The sequence below is a fragment of the Piliocolobus tephrosceles genome, chromosome 13 (genome assembly GCF_002776525.5).
Source record: "Piliocolobus tephrosceles isolate RC106 chromosome 13, ASM277652v3, whole genome shotgun sequence".
Taxonomy (NCBI): Eukaryota; Metazoa; Chordata; class Mammalia; order Primates; family Cercopithecidae; genus Piliocolobus; species Piliocolobus tephrosceles.
The window spans coordinates 21,423,801-21,436,347 of record NC_045446.1 but is presented as its reverse complement, the minus strand read 5'-3'; the positions used below and the strand labels follow the sequence as shown (position 1 = coordinate 21,436,347).

At 42.1% G+C, this 12,547-nt stretch overlaps 1 pseudogene; it reads right to left on the bottom strand.

The window, feature by feature from the left end:
- Positions 1-3,853: 3,853 nt before the first annotated feature.
- LOC111544807 lies at positions 3,854-5,173 on the bottom strand (annotated as a pseudogene).
- Positions 5,174-12,547: the final 7,374 nt, after the last annotated feature.

The following is a 12,547-nucleotide window of genomic DNA, read 5'->3' as shown; positions in this document are numbered from 1 at the left end:
CACAACAATAGAATCACTTGAACCGGGGAGGTGGAGATTGCAGTGAGCCGAGATTGTGCCACTGTACTTTGGCCTGGGTGACAGAGTAAGACTCTGTCTCAAAAATAAAAAATAAAAAAAATGACAAAAATAACAAATGCTGACGAGGATGTGCAGAAAGGGAAACCCTCATATGCTGTTGGTGGGAATGTAAATTAATATAGCCACTATGAACAACAGTATAAAAGTTCCTCAAAAAACTAAAAGTAGAATTACCATAAGACCCAGAAATGCCACTACTGGGCATATATTCAAAAGAAAGGCAATCAGTATGTCAAAGAGATATCTGTACTCCCATGTTTATTGCAACACTATTCACAATAGCCACGATACGGAATCATCCTAAGTGCCCATCCACAGATAAATGGATAAAGAAAATGTGGTATGTATATACTATGGAATATTATTCAGCCATAAAAAAAGAATGAAATCTTGTCATTTGCAGCAACATGGATGGAAATTAAGTCTATTATTTTAAACAAAATAAGCCAGACACAGAAAGACAAATATTGCATGTTCTTGATAATATGTGGGAGCTAAAAAAGTGGATCTCATAAAGATAGAGAGTAGACTGGTGGTTACCAGAAGCCAAGAAGGGGATAGGGGAGAAGAAAGTGAAGAGGCGGAGGAGAATAAGGTATTTATTGCCACTGATCTGTGTACTTAAAGATGGTAACGATAGTAAATTATACATCTATATTTTACATCAATTAAAAAAATTTAAGATTAGTGGTTGCCTTGAGAACACACTGACACAAAGAGGGGAACAACACACACCAGGGCCGGTTGCGGGTGTGGAGTGAGGGGAGGGAACTTAGAGGACAGGTCAGTAGGTGCAGCAAACCACCACGGCACACGTGTACCTATGTAACAAACCTACGCGTTCTGCACGTTTCCCGGTTTTGTTTTGTTTTGGTTTTAAGAAGAAATAAAGTTTAAAAAAAAAAATAAATGGATCAGTGGTTGCTAGGGTTTAGAGGAGAGAGAGATGAATAGGTGATGAGCACAAAGACATTTTAGGGTGGTGAAACTATTCTGTATGAAACTATTATGGTAAATATATGCATGTCTTCATAAACTTGCCCAATCCTGTAGAATGTACAACACCAAGAGTAAGCCAGAATGTAAACTATGGACTTTGGGTGAATATGATGTGTCAATGTAGATCCATCGATTGTAACAAATGTACCACTCTAGTGTGGGATGTTGATAACGGGAGAGGCTATGCATGTTGTGGACAGGGAGTATATAGGAAATCTCTGTGCCATCCTCTCAATTTTACTTTGTACCTAAAACTGCTCTTTTTAAAAAGTCTTTAAATATGAACAAATAGGAGGTCACTCAGAATGATGTGCAAGTCAAAAAGTCCCATATAGTCTCTGACTAGAAACTGTTGGGTCCAGTAAATGCCTACAGATGGAATCCTGGAATATCACTATGCTTTATAACATTTATATTTAGTGTGTTTTGAGTTCATTTTATTTGAGTGTGTTTTTGCTTTAAAAAGTCATCATACCAGCCTGGCAAAGTGACTCACACCTGTAATCGCAGTACTTTGGGAGCCCGAGGTAGGAGGATCACTTGAGTCCAGGAGTTTGAGACCAGCCTGGGCAACTTAGTGAGACCCCGTCTCTACAAAACTAATGAATAAGCAAACAAAAGTAGCCTGCCATGGTGCCATGCACCTGTAGTCCCAGGTACTGAGGAGGCAGAGGTGCAAAGATGGCTTGAGCCCAGGAGTTTGAGACTGCAATGAGCCAAAATCACACCACTGCACTCTAGCCTGTGTAACAGAGAGTGAGACCCTGACTCTAAAAAAAAAAAAAAAAAAAAAAAAAGAAGAAGAAGAAGAAGAAGTCATTGTAACAAAAAACGGCAATCTGTTTAAAAAGTGAAATAACTTTTCTGGAGCTGTTGTGACAAATTGTCCTTAGCTGAATGGTTGTCATGCAAGATGACTCTGTCGACCAGCAGCTGAAGAGGGAATCTACAATAGTCAGGGGCAGAGTGGGGAATACAAGGGAAAATAGGTAATGAGAAATGCACAGCGCCAAGCTACCAATTATCTGAAAAGGAGACTCCTCCCAACTAAAAAGCAGGGCCCCTTGTGTCCCTGCTTCACAAGGCAGGGAGAATATCACTGGCTCCAGAAAGCTGAGTATGAAACCACAAAACAGTAAATAACATCTTCTGCCCATGAGAGGCCTCTCTGTCAGCCACACTTGGCTGTTAAATTTAACCTACCTGTGACCATATCCTGTGGCCCTAATCCCACCCAGTTATCTATCAAATGCAAACTGTCAGTCATCAGGAAGACTAGATAAGAAAGTGTGAACAACAGTGGAATTCTGTGTCCACTGGAATTAACAGCATTGCATAAGACACAACAAGCTGCATTACTGTTTTAAAGTCAAATCCCAGAAATGAGACCTCTGCTAGCCTGCATGGTGCCTTTGGGTAATTTTGAGAAAGGTGCTCAGTCTGGGAAAGTTCATTCACATGTAGCACCGAGACTAGATTCAGAGCTTAACAAATGAAGCAAACCTTCCATTTCAGCCCTCGTTCACCTCTTATTAGTCTGAGTGTGTTTTGTGCAGTGCACAAAATACACATCTCTACGTAGCAGCCCCAGCAGAAAACTATACAATGGAAGAATGGAAAACCCAGTCTGCAGACTACTTATTTCAAGGAACATTCAATAGTCACTTACATTTAAATTCCAACACACAGAGGATTCTGGAGTCAAGAGATCAGGATCATATACATGGTGAAACCATAACGGAATATATAATCCTGAGCAAATCACTTCTCTTCTTTGTCTGACCTCAATTTTCTCACCTGCAAATAGAGGAAACTGAACTTGCTGACCTCTGAAGATACTTCCAGCTCCAGTCTTCAGGTCTCTTAGATGAACTGGCACAAAAATGTGGAGGGTACCATTGTTTGCAATGACAGCAGTTTTTTAACAGGATAAAGAAAAAAATCCTCACCACCACCCAGATGTTCATCAATAACGGATGGAAGTAAGAATAGTACATTTATGCACTGTAATAATTCGTAATATTTTTAAAATAAACCATATAAATCTATAGTTAATGATGTAGAGCAATGCCTGATATGTAGTGTTAATTTAAAAAAAAAAAGCTATAGAAATATATAAAGAATATGATTTAGACACACAAACAAACACACACACACTTATTTTTTATTTAAGATGATCGTATAGGGTAAGCACAAGAAACAATTCACAGTTATTACTTTTAAAGGGTATGATGGAGGGGTGAGGGGCAAGAAGGGAGTCTTTCACTTTTATTTTACATTCTCTGTGACCCTTTATTTTAGGTTTATCTAAATTTATCTTAAAAATCATAAAACGTTTCTTACAAAAGAGGCTTACACTCTGCACACTGCTCTGAGCAGATGCCGGGGACATGTTGGCCCACTGCTACTTTTCCTCCCTGTCTCATCCCTTCAATGTTACATCGGCTACAGAGTAAGGTGTTCACAAAAATTACATGGGGGAACCTTTTTTAAAACCAGGGAACATTTTTTTAAACCAGTAACAATGAACACAAAATAAAATCCGCTCTTTCTACTGCTGTTTCAAAATTTCAACATTAGTTTTTACAAGCCCTTCCCTACACCCCCAACCCTGTTTGTGAGGAACTAAAACATTGTATCTGGTGAACAGCAAAGGTTTCACTACACCTCAAATGCTAAATACCTGTGAAGCAGAGGCATGATGTCTTTTTAAACAGAAGCAGATTAAAAAAAAAAAAGATGCAGGACTCCCTCAGTCCTTCACTAGTATTAGTTAACACTTTCCAGAAAACTGCTTCATACTGTCTGCCGCAAATACTGTGCATTCTATATCTAGTCCTATATTCCTAAATGATAATAATCTAATATTCACCTCCTTCCAAAGGTTCATCAATTTTAATTGAAGCCCCAACTCATGATGGATTTGTTTGATTCACTGACCACCTTTGCCAATAATAGATCCAACCAAATCTTTGGGAATAGTTCCTTGTGTAGTAATAATAGGTCCACGATATGAGCCACAATCCCCTGCATAGGAATAACTATATCTGGAGCCACTCTGTGGCTCATAAGCCATGTGCCATTCTGATGCGCTCTATGTATCTATTGCAGAGTCCCAAGTTTCATCAGCACTGAAGCCAGCCATGCCATGTAACCATCTCCAGGTCTTCCTCTTCTGTCATAGGCCCTTATGTCTCCTACCCTCAGTGGTGGTAGCGAAGAAAGAGGAAGATTCTCAGCTTTGCTGAGAATCTACCCCAGGCACCTTGTCCAAAAGAAGGAGGAGGTGGTCCTCAACAAGGACTCATGTCATAATAATCTCTTCTAGATAGTGACAGGGAATGCCCACATTGACTGGTAGACATTCTGTCAAAAGCATGTCTTCCCTGCCTGGGAAACCCCACCAGGCATCCAAGGTGGCCATCAGACATCATTGTAAAACCACCATAATGTAATGATGTTACATCATGTAATGAATAGGTTACACCATGAAAATTGGGATTATAAGGCTGTGCACGTCCTCTGTAGGAGACTCAGACACAAGATCAAGGATGATTTTATGCATTCTACAACTCCATAGTTTTTCTCCAATAAGAACAACTCTGTCAGTGGAATGAGGACAGCATTCCTGGAAAAGCTTGATTGTTGAGTGTTCTCTTGAAGCTCTTTGATTTTAGCATCTTTGACCTCAATAATTCCTCCTGCCAGACTCTGATGAGTCAACAGCCTCAACTCACAGTCAAAGTTGCTTCCTTTATAATAGTGGTACTCTTCCAAGGTAGGGATGATTTTCTTCCGAATTTCTCCAATTGTGTCAATATCAGCACTGATACTCAGCATGCACTTGGGGCCACTGCCCTCTGGGGCTAGAACCCTGGCACTGTAGTCTGTACAGAAAGCCTTAATATTCTTACCTCCCTTTCCAATCACTGTCCAAGCATTCTTGCTGTGAAACACAACACATAATTCAGCCATCAGTGTTTCTAGATCTTTTAAATGCTTGTCCCTCTTCCATATCTTCTGCAAGGCATTTACCAAATTCACCACTGGTTTCAGTGTTAGGGAAGGTTTTCTCTAGCTGTTCAGTTTCCATTTCTTAAATCAGCGTGAAATAGACACATCAATCTATAGGCATGTGGGACAAACGTGGGACACAGGCACGATGCTGAGGTCGGTGCAACAGAGAAACAGGATAATGACTCCTCTGTGACTTTCTGAATTTTATCATAAGCATTAATCACATTGGGGATAAAAGTAGACAATAAAATGTTTTAAGTTAGGTAGTCAACAATTGAGATCAAAATATACAGGAGGGATTGCTAACTCTGAAAACTTTGTTCCGTTATTTAGATATTTGCTTATTCCAGGGTCTGCAGCATTGCCAGAAGCACATCCAGTGGGGTCATTTTTATGACTCAGTTTCCTAAAATGCTCTCGCCTCCAGGTTCCAGCTCAGTGCCATCCTCCTCACCTTCTCCCTGTGGAAGATGAGGCACCTCACGGTATCCTGATTTTCCCTCTCTTTGAAATAGCTTGAGGGTTTCTCCAAAATAACGGCTCTTTCTTCTAGATATTAAGAAGGCCAGTTGCAGTTTCACTTAGAATCATAAGGTCCAAACTGAAAAGGCCTAACTTCTCTAACTCCACAGAGAGCAATAAAATCCTCCCTGCAGAGACTTAATATAAGCAAAGAAAATTCATCTGGAAAGGTGAGGCCCGTCAGTCAGCAGGAAGCTACAAATCCCGCAGCTGGTACAACTTGGTTATTGACCTCCACTGTAATCGTATCTGTTTTCTGTTGAGAATGAACTAAAAATTCCATCAGGCTGGGCTCTCAGGGTCTCTGTTCTCAGTTCAGGATGCAGTGACCTGTGCTGATGTCTCCTAGGGTAAATCTATTTTTTAATCACCTCCTCTATCCTGCTTTCCCTATCTCTTAAATGGGAGATGCCTATCCTTACCACTGCTGCTTTTAGAATTGAGAAGAAATCAATCAGGAATGACCAAAACACAATGTGTCTATAAAATACAACAAAATAATCACAGCTATTACTATGTTTAAAATCCGCCAGGGCCTTCAAATCACTTGGGAAAGCATTTTATATGTGAATATAAATTATACCATCTGCTACTCTCCCCTAATGTTTAAATCAGATCACTGCCAATTCCAAGCATCAAAGAAAGAAGAAAACTGAGACCATTTTTTTGGTTTTCTCATACCTTTGAGCCTCTTCACCTCATTGCACCTCCCTTTGTCCTTCTAAGATGTAGGTTTTCCCCAAGGATATTCATTGAGATCAAATTCACAAGTGATTGGCTTTAAAAAAAAAAAGTAAATGTATAACCTCCAACACAGACACCCACACAAACTAATCCTTGAAAGCACCCTCCCAATGTTGAAAAGAATGGGATTTGGATTGAAAAGAATGAGATTTGTGGGGGGAAAAAAAAGAAATTTTGAAAAGCAACCAAACTAGGCTGGGCTCAGCAGCTCATGCCTGTAATCCCAGAACTTTGGGAGGTCGAGGCGGGTGGATCACATGAGGTTGGGAGTTGAGACCAGCCTGGCCAACATGGTGAAAACTCGTCTCTACTAAAAAAAATACAAAAATTAGCCAGGCACGGTGGTGCATGCCTGTAGTCCAAGCTACTTGGGAGGCTAAGGCTGGAGGATCACTTGAACCTGGGAGGAAGAGGTTGCAGTGAGCTGAGATTGTGCCACTGCACTGCACCCTGGGTGACAGAGTAAGACCCTGTCTCAATAAATAAGCAAATAAATAAATAAATAAAGTCCTGGTCGTCAGAGGGCTCACCAACTGTAAGAGATGCTTTCCTTACCATTTGACCCAGCCATCCCATTACTGGGTATATACCCAAAGGATTATAAATCATGCTGCTATAAAGACACATGCACGCATATATTTATTGCAAAACTATTCACAATAGCAAAGACTTGGAACCAACTCAAATGTCCATCAATGACAGACTGGATTAAGAAAATGTGGCACATATACACCATGGAATACTATGCAGCCATAAAAAAGGATGAGTTCATGTCCTTTGTAGGGACATGGATGCAGCTGGAAACCATCATTCTCAGCAAACTATCACAAGAACAGAAAACCAAACACCACATGTTCTCACTCATAGGTGGGAATTGAACAATGAGATCACTTGGACACAGGAAGGGGAACATCACACACCGGGGCCTGTCGCGGGGTGGAGGGAGGTGGGAGGGATAGCATTAGAAGCTATACCTAATGTAAATGACGAGTTAATGGGTGCAGCACACCAACATGGCACATATATACATATGTAACAAACCTGCCCGTTGTGCACATGTACCCTAGAACTTAAAGTATAATAAAAAATAAAAAATAAAGAGATGCTTTCCTCTCAATTCCTTTCTTGCTCAGGGAAATACTAAGATACACCTAGATTGGGGATGTTAACATCTCATCAGCTTCCAGGTCACAAACACAGCTGAATCACGCACATAAGGGAGGATCAGAAAGCAAGAAAAGATTTCCTGAGGAATACAGAGGCCAACCCTAAAATGCAAAACCACATTACACCAATTATTCCTGATCCAGGCTGAGGTGTCTGGGTACAGTGGATAATTAGAGGCTGCCCCAGTCTTTGCACCGACATCACTGGTGCTATTTAATGTAATTACATTACAGTAAAATGATGAGTTTTCCCATAATTGGTAGTTACAACATAATTGTGTCTACACAGAATATTAACACCCTAATTGCTGGAGCCTTCCATTCACGTCAATGAATGTTTCCATTCTCTCTGGGCCATAAAGTGAGAGAACTGGAATTTTCTGGTATAGCCCCTCACATTCATCCTCTTTTGTTCATACATTGATCCCCTTAGATCTTTTAAGGGATCCCACTTTTACCCCTCAAGGACACAATTTCTTTTTCTCCTCTTACTTTCCACCTTCCTTCCCTGGTAAAACGAGCTCTGCCAACCAGAAAGCATGGGACAGATTCATTTCATTGACAAGTGCAGTATTCTAGTGAGTGCTAGGCTCAGAGAAAGGCAGGTCTGTGCACATCCTGGCTTGCCTGCTTTATTTCTGTGTGACCTTGGCAAGTTGCTTAACCTTGCCAAGTCTTAGTTTCCTCGTTTGTAAAGTGAAGATTATACCATCCACTTCATGGTGCTAATGTAGCATGTAAAATAAGCACTTAAGGCCAGAGGCAGTGGCCCATGCCTGCAACCCCACCACTTAGAGAGGTCACGGTGGGAGGATCACTTGAGTCCAGGAGTTCAAGATCAACCTGGGTAACATGGTGAAACCCCATCTCTACAAAATATATATTTTTAAATTATCCATGCATGGTGGCACACACCTGCGGTCTCAGCTACTCAAGAGGCTGAGACAGAAAGAACTCTTAGGCATGGGAATTCAAGGTTGCAGTGAGCTATGATCATGCCACTGTGCTCCAGCCTGGGTGACAGCAAGGCCCTGTCTCTACAAATAAATAAAATAGGGATTTAAGTAATGTTAGTTGAATTTGAGAGGATCTTACTAATAAAAATTATAGGATATTGTTCCCAGGGTTACTTCTATTTTTAAGGGGAATATGGATACTTTGAATTAAATCAACCAACATCATTATTCAACAGGTAGGTAAAGTATTTAAGGAAGTAGAAGAAGTTCTTCCAAAACTCATTGTCATACAGAATAATGTCTGGCCACTTAAGACACAGAATAGTATGATGATTTAATGCAATACCCAAAGTCCAGATGGCCCAGGTCTAGATCCCAGTCTGCCACTTTCGATCTGTGTGGCATTGGGCCAGCAAATTTACTATCTGTGTTATCATCTCCACCTACAAAAGCAAAATGTTGTTAATTGTACTAAACTCCCAGAGTTGTTATGAGGATCAAGTAAGTTGAAATATGTAAAGCCAGCTCCTCCTACCACCCCCAGCCAACCAAACACTTTCTAAGGATCGAGACTGTGTATGTGTGATTAAGTCCTCTTCAATGGTAGGAGCTGTAAGGCGTAACACTTAGCACTGTTGATAGTAATTATTCCCCTCCATACGAAAAATAGAACAAAAGGAAAAAGAGAAAAACAGCAGTCTTCAGTGAGAAAGAATGCAGGAGACACAGTGGAAAACAAAGAAAGAGCTGGGGATATTCCAGAGCTTGTTCTAGTTTGTCCTGCATCCCAGATTTCTATAATTTAGTTATCCAACCTCCCTTAGAGTCTATGAGCGGATAAATTCTCCTTTCTGACAAATTGTATTTTCATATCTTGCAACCAAAAGAGTTCTGACTGATATGCCCCTCAATTTTGGGGAGCAACATACTGACATCCTTGAAAACTGTAAGTAGGCGGAGCGTGGTGGCTCATGCCTGTAATCCCAGCACTTTGGGAGGCCAAGGCAGGTGGATCACCTGAGGTCAGGAGTTGGAGACCAGCCTGGCTAACATGGTGAAACCCCGTCTCTACTAAAAATACAAAAATTAGCTGGGTGTGGTGGCAGGCGCCTGTAATCCCAGCTACTTGGGAGGCTGAGGTGAGAGAATTGCTTGAACCTGGGAGTCAGAGGTTGCAGTGAGCCAAGATTGCACCATTGCACTCCAGTCTGGGAAACAAGAGTGAAATGCCATCCCAAAACAAAAGAAAAATGTAAGTAGATGAGCATTGACATCTTCACCAAAAACCTTCTCAACTGCTTTTACAACAGGAAAAAAGAGAAGGGCTGTGTGTATAGTGAATATCGCAGGGAACAGGAACAGTCCTCCTAGGCTTTGCGCTAGACACCTTTCTCTACCACTCCCTTGTTAGACACTTGAGCAGGTCCTTTAGCTGCTTTAAATCAGAATTTCCACATTTTTTTTTAAATAAAAGGATTGGATTACAAGACTTGTAGGACCCCTTCAAGCCTGAAAATCCTAGCTTTCAATTTCATTTCTCAAAGTCAATTAATTGCATCTGAGCTGTCAAGATTCATTGGTATTTGTCTAGTAGGAGTTTGTTTTCAAAACTCCTTCCCATTCTCCTTTTTTTTTTCAGTCTGGAAGCTTGTGTTAGCATTTGAGCCAGTCTCATCGTTTCTTCAATTAAATCCAACACTTCTTGGAAACTGGCTGGAAGGCTACAGCCTGGATGGCAGAGAAGGGATTAACAAGAGTCGCTCATTAGCACGATACAGCTAATGAAGAAACAGTGTGCGGTGATCGCTTCTCTGGAGAGGAGTTTAACCTTGGGAAGGATTTCACTAGTGGCAGCTGAGGACACTGATGCCTTTGAGAAGGGGTTGCAGAAATCAGCCTAGGGTTGCACTCACCAAGAGAGAGAGAGCCTTAAGTAAAGGCACTTGGAATTTGTTCAGGCCAATCTGTAGGGAGCAGATGTCGCCAGGAGCTTGGGGCTGGGATGTGAGCCAAGGTCGAAGAAGGAGTCAGGAAAACCCTAGTGACAGATCAGCGGAGCCAGCGGCCATGCCTGTTATAGAACGAAATGCTGGCTTCCAACGTTTGCAGCCAGCTTTGCTGTATCTGAGAAGAGTTGGAAGGAAGACGAAAAGATGAAACACGCCTGCCAAGCAGATAGCAGTCTTGCCTGCCACGTCTGAAATGGCATGTTTAATCACAGTGGCACACTTTCACTTGCCTACTAATGACAGAAGGAAGTTCCTAATGAAGTTATTGCTCTGCTGACTGAATTAATGATTTCCAGTTACAGGGCTTGTAAACACGCCGTGTTACACGTGCACATGTTAATTGAGGCTGCACTTTAGAGACACTGACTCCACAGATAACTCATCACAGATAGCAAAGTACCAGAGAAAGCAGGGCTAACCATGGGGAACGAGCTGTGGTTGCTTGGAACACTCAGGGCCTGATGAGTATTTGTGAATTAGGGAAAGGGGAAAGGGAGAGAAGAGGATGACACCTATCTAAAGATGAGAAAGAGGGCACCAGAGAACAGATAAAGCCATCCGTATCCCTGACCTGTGCCTCTGCTATCCCCTATATCCAACTTCATACCCCACTCCTACAGCACTCATTCTTCTCACCTTCAAGCCTACTCATCTCAAATCCCAAATTTAGACGTTGCACTGAATATTTTTTGCCCAATGGTGAGCCTCATAATATGGCCAAATATGCTGGAGAAAGAAAGAGAAAAAAACATTGTTTTTTTCTTTTCCAAATGCGTTTTTTAAAGCCATCAGAAGGGCATACGTCTTTTAAGGTGACAAGCTCACCTGTGACCCCACGGGGTCCACAGCAAGGAGGACACACAGAAGCCAATCTCGGAGGCCACAGGCTGCGTCCCACTTCCTGTGGCTGCTGCTGTTGCCATCTGCATCTGAGTCAGTCGGGCACTGAGAGCACAGCAGGCTGGTGAGCGAGAGGCTGCCAAATTACAGAGCAAGGAGCACTTAGGGTGGTGGGAGGGGGAGGAAAGGAGGAAGCTAACTAATAGCTTGCAAACGTATCTTCTAAAAAGCGTGTTAACCAAACAAGCTGCCATCCCTTAATCCCTCCCACTCCTGCCTGAATGTACACTAATTGAAAATTAAGTTTTCAATTTGAAGCCATTTTCTAATTCTGTCTCATTCAGGAGCAGTTAGAGTCCCAGTGTTTTGCTGAATTCCCAACGTGCTTTTCATGAGCTCCCTCAGAAAGCCAACAAAAGAGTCTTGTCAACATGTTCCTGACAGCAGCAGGAAAAAAGGTTTGTGTAGAAGGAGAGGGTCATCTTGGGAGTCAAAGAAAGCAAGGCCAGACCAGGGTAAAGATCCTGCAGATCTTGAATGAATGTAGAAGACATTTATTTCCTCCTTCCTTTTCCCAGCTCCTCTTTCCCCAGTTGAACCGTAGTTACAGCCTGGTCAGGAGGGAATCCTCTCACTCGTCACTGTCCTGTGCCCAGTGCATTTGGAAAGCCTCACCAATAACACCAGAAGCTCCTTGTGGGCAGGCACTCTGTCTTATACAGACAGGCTTTGATTTCCAGGGGTGACTACAGTGAATGAACTTACTTAAAAGGACAGGAAAACGTTATAGAAAATAGAGAAAACCAGGTTTACTGGGGCTCTATAATAAAACCTGAAGTGGGCTGGGCATGGTGGCTCATGCCTGTAACCCTAGCACTTTGGGAGGCCAAGGTGGGCGGATTCCTTGAGGCCAGGAGTTTGAAACCAGCCTGGGCATCAAAGTAAGACCCCATCTAGAAAAAAGAAAAGAAATGAAGAAAACAGAGAGAGAGAGAGAGAGAGAGAAGGAAAAAGGAAGGAAGAAAGGAGGAAGGGAGGGAGGGAGGGAGGGAGGATCCATCCAAGCATGGTACACGTGCCTGTGCTCCCAGCTACTTGGGAAGCCCGAGCATGGGAGGTCAAGGCTGGAGTGAGCCGTGATCGTGCCACTGCACTCCAGCCTGGGTGACAGCAAGACCCTGTCTCAAAAAATAGTAATAAAATATTTTTTTTT